The sequence below is a fragment of the Equus caballus genome, chromosome 1 (assembly GCF_041296265.1).
Source record: "Equus caballus isolate H_3958 breed thoroughbred chromosome 1, TB-T2T, whole genome shotgun sequence".
Taxonomy (NCBI): domain Eukaryota; kingdom Metazoa; phylum Chordata; class Mammalia; order Perissodactyla; family Equidae; genus Equus; species Equus caballus.
Genome location: NC_091684.1, coordinates 157,327,361 through 157,339,562, shown reverse-complemented (window position 1 = coordinate 157,339,562; position 12,202 = coordinate 157,327,361). Strand labels below are relative to the sequence as shown.

Below are 12,202 nucleotides of genomic sequence, written 5' to 3'. Positions count from 1 at the left end.
TTCATGGAGGAGGCAGACCTGAGCTGGGTAGGATTTGGACAGATGAAGAAAAGAAGTGTAAGGTCATTCCAAGCTAGGAGGTCAGCATGAACTGAGCAAAGGCACTGAGGTGAGACCCAACATGGCATAAAAAAATGGAGGATTCATAGTGGAGAAGAGTAGGAAATAAAGTTAGATGAGGAGAGGAGAAAATAGCATAAAGGTAGAGTTTAAATTATAATTTAAGAGTTATAACACCTTGTACTTACTCTTCTTTTAAATTATCTGTAATTATCTGCACTTTCCTCCACCACCAAAGCGTGGGCTCCCAGAAACAGGCATTGTTGAGCATCTCATGGGCCAGGCAGCTCACTAGGAACCAAGGGTACAGAGGTGAGGCCATCACAGCAAGGCTCCTCTGAGACTTGGGTGGAGTTTGTCAGATCCAAAGCCTTGCATGTTAAGCATGTTAAGCATTACACCGTAGAATTAGGATTCTGAAGGGGAACAGGATGTTCCTATCACTTAGTGCAGAGCCTGACACATGGCAGGAGTTTAACAAATGTTGAAATGAATAAAGATACTTTCTCTTGTTCCTATTTTATATAGCTATAATTGTGGTATACACAATTTTATGTCTTTTTTTACCTAATATTGCATAATTTCCCCATTTTTATGTAAGCTTTATTTTCTTCCAACTTCTTTTTCAAAAAATTCCAAACCTACAGAATACTTCAAAGAAAGTACAGCAGAAATCTGTATACCCTTCACCTAGATTCACTACTTTTAAACATCTTGCCGTATTTGCTCTATCCTTTTTTCTTTTTTTTCTTAACCATTTGATGCAAGTTGCAAATATCATGACACTTCAGCTCTAAATACTTCAGCAGCCATTTCCTAAGAATAAGGAATTCTTCTGTGGGCCGTAACACCATTACCACAATAGTATTGTCTATTAGAGCATATTAAATTTTTTCCATTTTCCCACAAAATTTCTTTTATGTATATATTTTTTGTCCTGATTCAAGATTTAATCAAAGTTCCTGCATTGCATTTAAGTTTCTTCAGTCTTCTTTAATCTTGAACATTTCCCCATTTTATTGTTGCTAGTTTGTTTTTCATGACATTGAACATTTTGAAGTGTCCAGGGCTGTTGTCATGTAGCATGTCCCACATTCTGGATTTTTCCATAGTTTCCTCAGGATTAGATTCAGGTTAAACATTTTTGAAAAGACCACTATGTAGGGGATGTTGTAGACTCCCCAGTGTGTCACATCAGCAGGCCAATAGTGCACATTTGTCCCTTTATTGGTGATGCTGGGCTTGATTACTTGGTTGAGTTGGAGTCCATCAGATATCTCCACTTCACAGTGTAAGGTCAGCGGTGGTGCACTATCCTAAGAACTTTTGGCTATTTGCTTCAAACAGTGTTTTACCCAGTGGTTTTAGCTTCCACGGATGATCTATGCTTGCATTTGTTATTACACTAGGGGTTGCAAAATGGTAACTTTCTAATTCTGTCATTTCTTCTTCATTTATTATCTGGCATTCTTCTGTAAAGAAGACTTCTTCCTCCTTCTTCCTCCTCCTCCCTCTATCTCTCTGTCTCTCTCTCATCCCCATGGTCTTAAAAATTCCTTTTTATTCAATGTGATATAATCCATTCCCACCATTACTCTTTTTCATGCTCAAATTGTCCCAAATTTGACCAATAGGAACCCCTCCAAGAGGCTTCTGTGTCTTTTTGACTTAGTCCCATCAATCTTTAAGCACTTACTTGCTTTCTCACACCAGATATTTCAGACTCAACTTGCACTTCCCCTCCTGCAGACCTGTAATCGGTCATTTCTTTAAGGGAATCTTATTCTTTTTAGTTGGATATAGTATTTAAAAGTTGACTTTATACTTTTTAAATGACTATTTAATATATTGTCAAATGAATATAACTTAGTTCAACACTCTATTTGTTGAGCATTTAGGCTATTTCCATTCTCCTCCCTTCTTAGTAAATCTGTAACAAACATCTCTATGCAGATAACCTTTCCAAGTTCAGTATTATTTCCTTCGGCAAGATTCCCAAAAGCGGAATTATTGGGATAAAGAGTGTTTATTTTTCCTGACTATTGATACACATTGTCCAGTTGCTCTCGTGGAAGGTTTTAAAAGTCAACAAGGACTTCTAAGTGTCAAATCCAATGATTTTGTCTTACACCTCTTTCTCCTTTGCAGCACCTGAGTCTGCTGACCTCCTCTGTGCTTGAAACCTTTTTCTCCTGAAGTTTCTTTAAGATGACACTTTCTGGTTGTCCTCTTTCTCAAGACACACCCTTTCTTCTGCACTTAACCTCCTAAATTTGTGCATGTCCCAAGGCCTAGTCCTTATCCCTTACTTTTCTTACTGGGTACTGAGTGGGGTGTCCTCACTTCTGTTTGCCCGTCTTTGGATGCCTAGTCCTGTCCTGGGCTCTGATCCCTTCTGGGTTTTGCCTTCATTTAAGTCTGGTTCTTGCCTTGGGCCCATCTCTGTCTACAACCTTGAGAGGACTAATATCCAGTATACTCACATATGCACTTTGTTCTGTGAGATTTTAGATGTAGATGGAGCTTCATTTGGGCCAAGTTTTCCGTTTCTCTGACATGAAAATAACATGGTTCTGTGTTGAAAGAATACAACTTAGGATGCAACCACAAAGCAAACTAGGCCAGGTCATTTATTTATGGACTCCATAAGAAACCTCTATTTAGATATTTATGGAGAAGCTGTATACTTGGAACACACACCTACTAAGACTCAATTCTGCCTTCAATGAGCTTGAATTTTCTAACTTTAGTGGTTTGTGACTTAAATTGGATCCTGACAATAAGATAAGGGAAGAGGAGGGTCTCCAAATGGAATACCAAGTCAAGTTCCTCTTCCAAACTCCAAACTCAGGATACTTTGCTGCCCTTCCAACCAGAAATCAAAATAGGGCTGCTTCCCAACAGAGCCCAGGCTCCCATTCAAAGGTTTTTATGGCCACAGTAAGGAAATCTTTTCTCCTATCTTACCAACCCAAACTGTTCTCCATCCTCTCCAGCCAGGAGCCAGGGCCCGGGGAGAAAAAGGACAGGATCAGGGTGGATGGAGATTCCCTCTAGGTATGTGTACTCTTCCCTGTAAAGGCAGATTGCCTACCAGTGCAAATCTATCACCTCAAGTCTATAGGACTTCTGGGGGAGAGGAGGAGGAAGGGAAGGGTCGTTTGTATCATGCAAAAGAAAGGGGGAATATATTTGCATACCTATATACACATGTAAATGTTTGTTTATACAAGGACTGTCATGGGAAGATACGGAAACTGGCAATAATCGGTGGTTCGAGTGAAGAGTGAGAGGGAGACTTTCTACTGGACTTGTGTACGTGTATTCTCTATTTAAAAATGAACAACCCAATTTTTTAAAAAATGCATGAAAAGGAAAGGAATAAACCGCAAGGTCACAGCTGTCTTGCTGGTATAGGAGAATAATTTAGACACCGATTTTAGATTTTGGGGGGAAAGGGGATTACAACTGTTTGATCTGAAGCTGTATTCAGAGCATTCAATGAGAATTACCGCGGGTGGCGATCTTAGGGTGGCTCAATTTTCAAGGTAGAGAGATGCAGCGGCTTATTTCACGAAACTGAGTTATGATTTATACAAAATATTATCGACTTGGGGGAAAAAAAAAAGAGGAAACATAAAAACACAGACCCCTTGCCGTGCCATTGTTCCCACAATGCCGTGACTCGGATTCGAACCGAGGTTGCTGCGGCCACAACGCAGAGTACTAACCACTATACGATCACGGCGAGCTACCGGGGACCTGTGAGGATAGCTTTCTGATTGTCCTCTTCAACAGTCATAGGCCTTCCCAGTCTGCACGTCACCAAAGGGCCCACCTATGGGGCGGGGTTCCAGCCCGAGGCCGACTCTGAGAATGCGCAGGCGCATTGTGCTGTCGCCATTTGATCAGGTTCTGTTCTGTTTTGGTCCATTAACCACAGGAGGTGGTGATGATGGAATGCGGAAGGGTGGGTTCTATGTGAGGGAGGTGGGACTTTACGGGGGACCACTTGGGCAGCTAGGGACGGGACTGGACGGAGCTCAAAGTGTTCGTAAGCTGTGTAATTCCCATTGCTAGGAAGATGCTCCTCTCCTGTGCCCGGGAGACCCTTCCAGCGACCCCGGGCCTTCAGAGGGGCGCTCCTCAGGGATTCTCCTCCCTCCTGATCCCTCCAGGAGCGACCCAACGCCGCATTTGCGCAGGATGTGGACCAGAACCGGGCTGACCACGTAGAAGGGACTCAATGAACACTTCTCACACTGTCATTCCCCTCTGCCTCAACCTCCACTTCCTTGCAGCTTCTTCTACTCCCCCGACAGCCCTGACCCCTCCCTCCGCAGTGCTCCCGCTGCACCCGGTGCCCACCTCTGTTGTGCCCCTGGGCGGCAGCAGGGACTGGGTCCGGTTTTTCTTCTTATCCATCAGTGCTCCCTCCCTCACGGCGCCTAGAACCAGGCGGAGTCCACAGTAGGCCGTGGCTTTTTGCTAAACTGAAAACGTGCCACTGCTTCTAACAAGTGAATCCAGAGTGACCACCTGTCTCTACAGTGTCGTCTGCTCTAATCACCCCGCACCCCCACCCTGCAGAGGCGCCAGAGGGATCTTGCTAAACACTAATTGAATCATTTCACTCTTCCACCGCTCATTCCCATCCCGTAGACTGCAGGAAATTCGTCTGCCTTTTCCAGCTCAGCTCCTGGCCCTCCTTCAGAGTCGTTTCCCATCCCCTAACTACTTGCATTCATTCACTCAACAGGTCCTTGAGACGCTCCTGTTACCTGTCAGGCCAGGGCCTTTGGGCATCGTAGGGGTGGGGGAGAGAGAAGATTTACAAAGAGGAATTATGAGAGTTCCTTTTCAAGACCCTCTTTAAGCCTTTGCACACGAGATTATCCTGGCTGCTTCACAAACTCCCTTTCTGCCTTTAAGAGCTACTTCAAAGGTCACCTCCTCTGCCAAGCCTTCTCTTCCTATTAATGGGAGTCTGTTTCCAGCGCTGCCATGGGAATTCATACATATGTCTATTACAGCACAGCCTTGTGAGCCCTTTGTGCTTTGTCCCCAAGAAGGATACCGCGCACAGCCCCAGAGTAACCGGAAGCCTATATTCTTCGGAAGTCCAATTTATCCAGAGCTGGCATAAATGTCGTTTCCATCTGTCACAAGGGGATTGGGATCCATTCTCGAGAATGTTACAAACTCGAGATAAAAATGGAGGAGAGTGACAAAAGTGAGACCCCCTGCCGTGTTATTGCTTTACGCAATGCCGTGACTCGGATTCGAACCGAGGTTGCTGCGGCCACAACGCAGAGTACTAACCACTATACGATCACGGCGAGCTACTGGGGACCCAGGCACAAACTTTCTCCCTTGAGCTCTTCTCTGTTGAAAGCCCCGCCCCCTTGATGTGTCACTGACTGGTTCCCACCCAGCTCCAACCTCTCCGCTCCCTGAGTGTACGCAGGCGCACTGGACTCCTTGCGTTACTGATTTCTGTCCGTGCTTGCCCATGGGGCAAATCCCTCCGCTTCACCACCGCGCGGGCTGCGCTCGCAGTCACCTCCCCTCCCTCCCCCTACTCCCCCCCCCCCCGCCCACGCCAAAGCCTCGAAGGAGGTTGTGTGGGTTGGTTGGAACTGATTTTCCTTCTGGTGGAGTTTAAGAGAGCCCCATTCCCAACCAGAAGCCTTGCAAATAGCGTGAGCGTCAGGGCACGGTGGGTGTGAGAGGGACCGAGCGCCACCATTGGGGCGACTCGGGGCCTCACATCTGCGCAGGCTAAGTGAGAGCCCAGGTCGTAGTCCTGGCTTCATAGGAGTCCTTTAGTTTGCAAAGCACTTTCCTGTGCTCTCTTAGGGCCCATGCAGACGACCAGCGGAGACTTCGGCTGGGGAGTCCACGTGTAGGTGTCAGCGCGAGGGCCAGAGGAGCCTGGTAGACAATGGGCACCTTCGGAAGGCTAGCCCAGTGGCGGTATAGACGAGAAGACCAGCGCTCGGCAGCGTGCACTCCGTGGCGTCCCGGTAGCTCGCCGTGATCGTATAGTGGTTAGTACTCTGCGTTGTGGCCGCAGCAACCTCGGTTCGAATCCGAGTCACGGCATTGTGGGAACAATGGCACGGCAAGGGCGCCTTTTTAGATTTGGGAAGTCACATTCCTCTCTGTGGTTATGCCCCGTGTTTGTTGCTGCTTGATATTAGGGCCGAAATTATAATGGGGTAAAAAGTGAACTCTGGGAATTTACTTTCTAATTCTTCATCTGCTTGTCAGTCAGCCAACCTTCATCTTCCCCGTTATGTGATTGTTCCATTTTAGGACGTTATTCTGTGTGGTACTCTGTCTCTTTCCTCATTTGGCCCCTGTCAACAGTCAAATCGTATATTGGGTTCTCTAAAAAGCCTGACACTGGCTAAAACTTCAATACTTGGGAGTGTAAAGATTATAGGAACAATGTGCAAACACTTATTACAGGTTAGAAGAGTGCAGATTAGACAATACACTGTGACGAGTGAAAAATGCGACCGTGCTGGCGGCGCTGGTTCTCATAGCCTCCATGAGGGGTGCTAACGAGCAGTTTGCGGCCTCCATCTCCACAACCTCGGAGTGAGAAGGTACTTTTCTCCTTGAGGATTTTTTCCTAATCTACCTTAGGTTTAACACAAATTTTATTTGTTTGTTTTATGAGCACCTAAAAATTCCGAACTCAACAAATTTAGGTCTGCCATTTGGCATTAGGCAAAATGGAAGTAAGTTTTACACTTGGCTGTCTCGTGGCTGGCAGCAGCTGTATCACTGTCAAGGAGGGAATGAGATAGGACTTAGTGAGGAATGAGCTTCTCCCAGGGGACCTGAGGGGGTGGCAAAGCAAGTCAGGAAGCATTCCTGGGAGAGATGGACATTGCAGTGGGGTTGTGCCCCCCTTTACTGACAGTCTATCCACAAAGACTGACTGAACAGCGTGTAGAAGCAAGATAGTGTTGAGGGCTGTAATCTCCCCCAGTCTCCCCAAGCCCTGTTCCCTAAATTTGATGAGTTTAAAGCTACACTACAGGACAGCTCAGACCATGAGAGAATACAACGGCGGATGGTGAGCCTGAGAACTTGCCAAATTTTGGATGATTGATTTAAGAGCTATATATATAGAAAATCAACATTACCAGCAAAAAAAGAACCAGCCAACAGGAACATGACAACTTACCAAATAACTACATTGAAGGTTTTTAAATCTGCGGGCTGGAATAAGGTGTCAGGGTGGGAAGCAAGGAAAGGCTCTGGCTTTTTCCCTGATGGCCCTGCCTCCATCCCCCCACTCCTCTCCTGCAGGTGGTTTCATGCTGGGCAATGAGCTGCTCCCCAGAATCTGGGGAGAAAGTCTGGAGCAGTGACTCTCTTGGAGTATTCGAGTAAAAGCAATCAACCAAGAAAATAAAAACCACAAACATACACCATCTGAGGTAACCCACTCAGCCATTTACATCCAACCAAGGCAGCTGAAGCGTATTCTGAGGGCAGGAATGCCCTAAAGAAAGTCAACAGAAGGTTCCTGGTTGCAGGAAGAGTAACTGAAGGGGAAGGTGCTCTCCTGCACCTCCAACTGCTGACCTTTTCGGCAGGTATACCATTATCCTGGAGATGGGTGCATCCAGCTCGTGAAATTTCATAATATCCTCTTCCAAGGTCACTCACTCAATTCCCCTTACTCTGATTTCAGGCCCACAAAACAGACTTTTGCTAATGATTTGACTGCCCGTGTAGACGTTCCTGCAGGGAAGAGCATTGCTCTGAACAAGCTTCTGAGTAGTTGGCATTTGTTCTTCTTACTCTTGGTATTTCGGTTTAGACTCTTAAGAGTCTGGTTGGTATGATTCATTGCCCTTGAATCTGCTTATCTCTGGGCGCACTGGCAAAACGGAGTTTCTGGGCTGGCAAAGCTGTGAGCTAGAGACTCTGCCCTGGGATGACCTCACCAGGATTGCTGCTCTGTGACACCCTCTCTGAGCAGTCAGCACCCTCCTCCTTTGACCTCTTGTTTTAAACCCACGTTTTGTAGTTTTTGATTCTGGGGATATGATCCTTTTCCCCCACCCCTTCCAGCGTGAGGTCCGAGCTCTTCTCTAGGTCTCAGCACCAGCAAAGAGGCAGGCAGAACTTCAACGGGCAAACCTTGAAGGGAACAACTGTAATTTATAAGCTTCGGAGTGTTTGCTTCAACTAACAACCCCATGGCTACCTGGTCACACCGGAGCATCTGGGAGCTGTTGCTGCTGCAGCTGCCGGTCACCACAAGGGTGCAGTACAGACTGGACCAGCATCCCGGTATCACCTGGAAGCTGGTTCAAATTCAGAATCTTGGTCCACAACACAGAACTACTGGATGAGAATCTTCACTTGAACAAGATCCTCCCCAGATGATTCATCTGCACCTTCAAGTTTGAGAAGTGCTGCTGTCATCTAGAGGAACTACCTGGCTCTAAGGGAGGTCTTCACTGTTCACCTTGTGAGTACTTGGGGTTCCTAAAAGGGACCTGCCCATGTCTACTGGGCCTCATCGATGGGGGTGACTTTGAGGTTGTGAGGAAGGAAAGAGGGAGATCTGGGAGGGAGTCACTGAGGGGCCCATGTTTGGGGGCATCTAAGGAGGAGGCAGCTTCCTGGACTTCCACTAGGAGGCGCTGCACCCCAGGAAGTGGAAGTAGAACGCTGAGGCTGGATAAGACTCAGTCTAGAGGACTCCACTTTGGACTTCACCCCTCCAACATGGATTCTCTGGATGTTCCTGACTCAAGTTCCATTCATTCATTCATTCACTCATTCACTCACCATTCAAAATAGCATCTTTTAGCTCTTAAAGTACAGTACATCATAGGGAGCTGCAAAGCTGTATACAGATACTTCTTGCCCATGTGGTTTACTTTCCAGCTGGAAGAAAATACTAGCCCACAGGCAACAATAAGAAAACAACAGAAGACATGCTGTAGATGGAAGAGGCATTTCTCACTGCGGTGGAAGGAAACTCTCCAAGGAAGAGCTGACATAAGCTTCCAGCAGAATTGTAAAATAACTGAAATTTGTTTTCAGCACTTCCAGCCCCCTCATTCTGACACCCCTCCACCTCTTTGTGTTGTCGTTATCTCATTGATTCTCATTCATTTCAATTAAAAATATTTATTGATGGCCTACTATGTGCCAGGCACTGATCTAGGTTCTGGGGCTACAGTCAGGAATAAGACGTTATATACGATAAGATGTGTTGTTCTCATAGACCTATATTCTAGTGCAGGAATCAGAAAGTTAAACAAAAATAAAGAAGAGAATTTGAGCCAGTGGAAAATAATGTGACACAGTGTCCTCCTGTTCCCTGCCTATTGCCCACCCTTCTACCCACTCTGCTCCTTTGTTTGTACAAAGTACGATGACTGATAATAGTAAGTGTTGCCTTTTAATAGGGATCAAAGTTTTACACCAAAGAGATAAACTAACCTAGAGTGGCCCCTATGTGGCATAAAGAGCCTTCAGATCTGAGGCAGTCTTGTGTGGGCAGGGTGAGGAGGATTCTGTGGTGACCTACATGAACCCACAGTACAATCCAATACACCCAGGTGGATGCTGAGGGCCAGGGAGCAGTGCCAGATGACCCCACAGGGAGGTCAAGAATTTGCCAAGGAAGCCAGGAAAACGAAGTATCCACCCAAAAAAATAAGAAAAAATTTCGAAAGAATGAAAAGCACTGAAGTGATCATTTCAGGAAAACAATAACAACAACAACAACAAAAACCAAAAAAACAAGCCCAGAACTTTGTTGGGAAATAGTAAACTATAAAATAAGTACTTAAAAAATTTTCGATTACACGTGAGACATCATAATCTTTTCAGTGCTTAAGACCTTTGTAGGTTTAATCCAGCACTGCCGATACACTGAATCGGGCCCCTGGATCAAAGATGCAACCCCTAGGGAAAGAAACGGGCGGACCCTGAATTGATTAAAATTGCATTTCTGTCACCCAGTAGAACATATTCAAATAGAAAATAAATGCAGTAAAAAAGAAAGAAAGTTGTGTTTCCTGCATTCTTGAGTTTGTCAACTGACATGTGCACCTAATACACATGCCAAGTGACTAGCACAGAGGTGCTCAATATGCATTAGTTGGTCTCTTGGTTCCAAGTACTTCTCTCCACACCCACAAGAAGAAAACATGGGGAAATCCTGAAGGACTATTTCTGTCATGAGGCCTAAAACTCCTTCTTGAGTCAGGAAGAATGCAGGAGCTGCCTCTCGGAAGCAAAGGTCTAAATCCATGGTTTCCAAACATTATTTTAGAACTGATAACCAGGAATGAATTTTTCATCATGGAATGAGAAAAGAAGGTCAGTGCAGTAAGCTTTTAAAAATCCTAAATGTATTTAATTCAAAAGACTACCCTCTCGGCTGAGATTATGTCCTTCCTACTTTTGAGGTGTTAAAGTGACTTTTCTTTTAAAAAATGATGGAGAGAGTAGGTGATAATTTTTAAAAATGTTTTTTCTTGGAAAAATTTAAAATTAGCAATCCTATGTTGATCTCCAAAATTATTTTTGGAATTTTACTGACCAGTGAAATCTAAAAGTATAAAGCTCACTATACAGCCCAGAGAGCACAGCATCAGACTGAGAAGAAATGGTCCTCAGTGAGTATGGGGTTTGCAGAGGGATGCTCCAAGGGAGAATTGTCCCTGTTCTGTCAGGATATAGTCCAGGGTGATGCTCATCCACCTACCAAACAAACAGTAGTCCCTCGTATGACCTGTGCTAGGCCTTGGAGATATAAATTCGAATAAGACCAATACTTACTCTGAGATTCTCTCAGCCCAGGGTTAATCAGATGAGTGAAGAAATAATTACAACCAGGCTAGAAATATATACAAAGTATATTGGTGCTTAGATCATTCATTCCACCAGGATATGACATTTGAGCTGGGTTCCAAGGCATGCATAGTGATTTTCCTGGTAGAGAAGGGGAAAGGGTATTCTAAGCAGAGAAAGGCAGAAACAAAGGCAAGGAAGCATGGACATACAGACAGCATAAGAAAAGACAAGTCAGAGCCAGCCCTTGTGGCCTAGTGGTTAAAGTTTGGTACTCACTGCTTCAGCAGCCCAGGTTTGGTTTCTGGTCCCATGGAACCATACCACTCATCTGTCAGTAGCCATGCTGTGGCAGAGGCTCACACAGAAGAACTAGAAGGACATACAACTAGAACATACAATTATGCACTGGAGCTTTGGGGAGGAGAAAAAAAAAAAGAGGAAGAATGGCAACAGATGTTAGCTCAGGGTGAATCTTCCCTAGACTCCTCCCCCCCCCAAAAAAAAGTGAAAAATGGATTTTAAAAAAAAGATGTCATAGCTGTGTCATAAGATATGGATGGAGAGTGAAGGTGGAGCCAAATTGTGATGAATCTCTTGCCCCTTATTGAGTCAAACCTTTTGCCCCAGACTGGTGGTTCTTGACATTTTGTGGTAACTTATTGCTTTGGGAATCCATTGAAAGCTATAGGCTTGTTCTCCAAAATAATGCACTTATGACAAAATGTGGGGAATTCACAGATTTCCTGGAGGTCATCCATAGGCTTTGTTATAGGCATTAGGGGACCATTTAAGTCTCCGTTTTTAAGCAGAGGAGGGACATAATCACATCTATGTTTAAGAAAGGTGAGATGTAAATGGGTAACTATTGACAAAAGTCTTAATTCAAAGGAGAAACAGAAGAGAATTTCAGCCTGCTGGTCTGGTTGTTGAGGTTGGGGCTTTGGGACTAATCTGGGGGTGGAGGAAGGACTCTTCCTTCAAATCACACCCACAGGTGTTTCTTCTTTAGCTCAGAGGTAGAGGAGATAGACATATTGGAGGAAAGGAATGGATGTGAGGCTTGAGAAGGTCTAATATCAAGCGGGAAATATTTTCTAGAGTCACAGTAGTCAAAATAGTATGAAAATAGGTGTATCCATGTTACCCTAATATCACTGTTAGTATTGAGAATCTGACACGATGACAGAATGTGCAAGTTTCAAATGTAATTTTAAGTTAAAAGAGAGAGAAAGACATGCAAAAATTGCAACAGACTTGACTTTTTTACTTTTCCCAACTTTCTCCTACATTTCAGAGT

The 12,202-nt window shown here is 44.9% G+C and overlaps 1 protein-coding gene and 3 non-coding genes across 4 annotated transcripts in view; 2 read left to right on the top strand and 2 right to left on the bottom strand.

The window, feature by feature from the left end:
• Positions 1 to 3,736: 3,736 nt before the first annotated feature.
• On the bottom strand, positions 3,737 to 3,808 carry TRNAH-GUG (transfer RNA histidin (anticodon GUG)). Its single transcript has one exon. It is a non-coding gene; the product is annotated as a tRNA-His (tRNA).
• A 1,519-nt stretch (positions 3,809 to 5,327) lies between these two features.
• TRNAH-GUG (transfer RNA histidin (anticodon GUG)) lies at positions 5,328 to 5,399 on the bottom strand. Its single transcript has one exon. It is a non-coding gene; the product is annotated as a tRNA-His (tRNA).
• A 382-nt stretch (positions 5,400 to 5,781) lies between these two features.
• The window catches only part of SLC28A2 (solute carrier family 28 member 2), an 85,794-nt gene continuing 79,373 nt past the window's right edge, over positions 5,782 to 12,202 (top strand). Inside the window, exon 1 of the mRNA XM_070237202.1 lies at positions 5,782 to 6,110. The gene's annotated coding sequence lies outside the window, so the exon portion shown is untranslated. The remainder of the gene's footprint in view (positions 6,111 to 12,202) is intronic.
• Positions 6,094 to 6,165, top strand: TRNAH-GUG (transfer RNA histidin (anticodon GUG)). The gene has a single exon. It is a non-coding gene; the product is annotated as a tRNA-His (tRNA).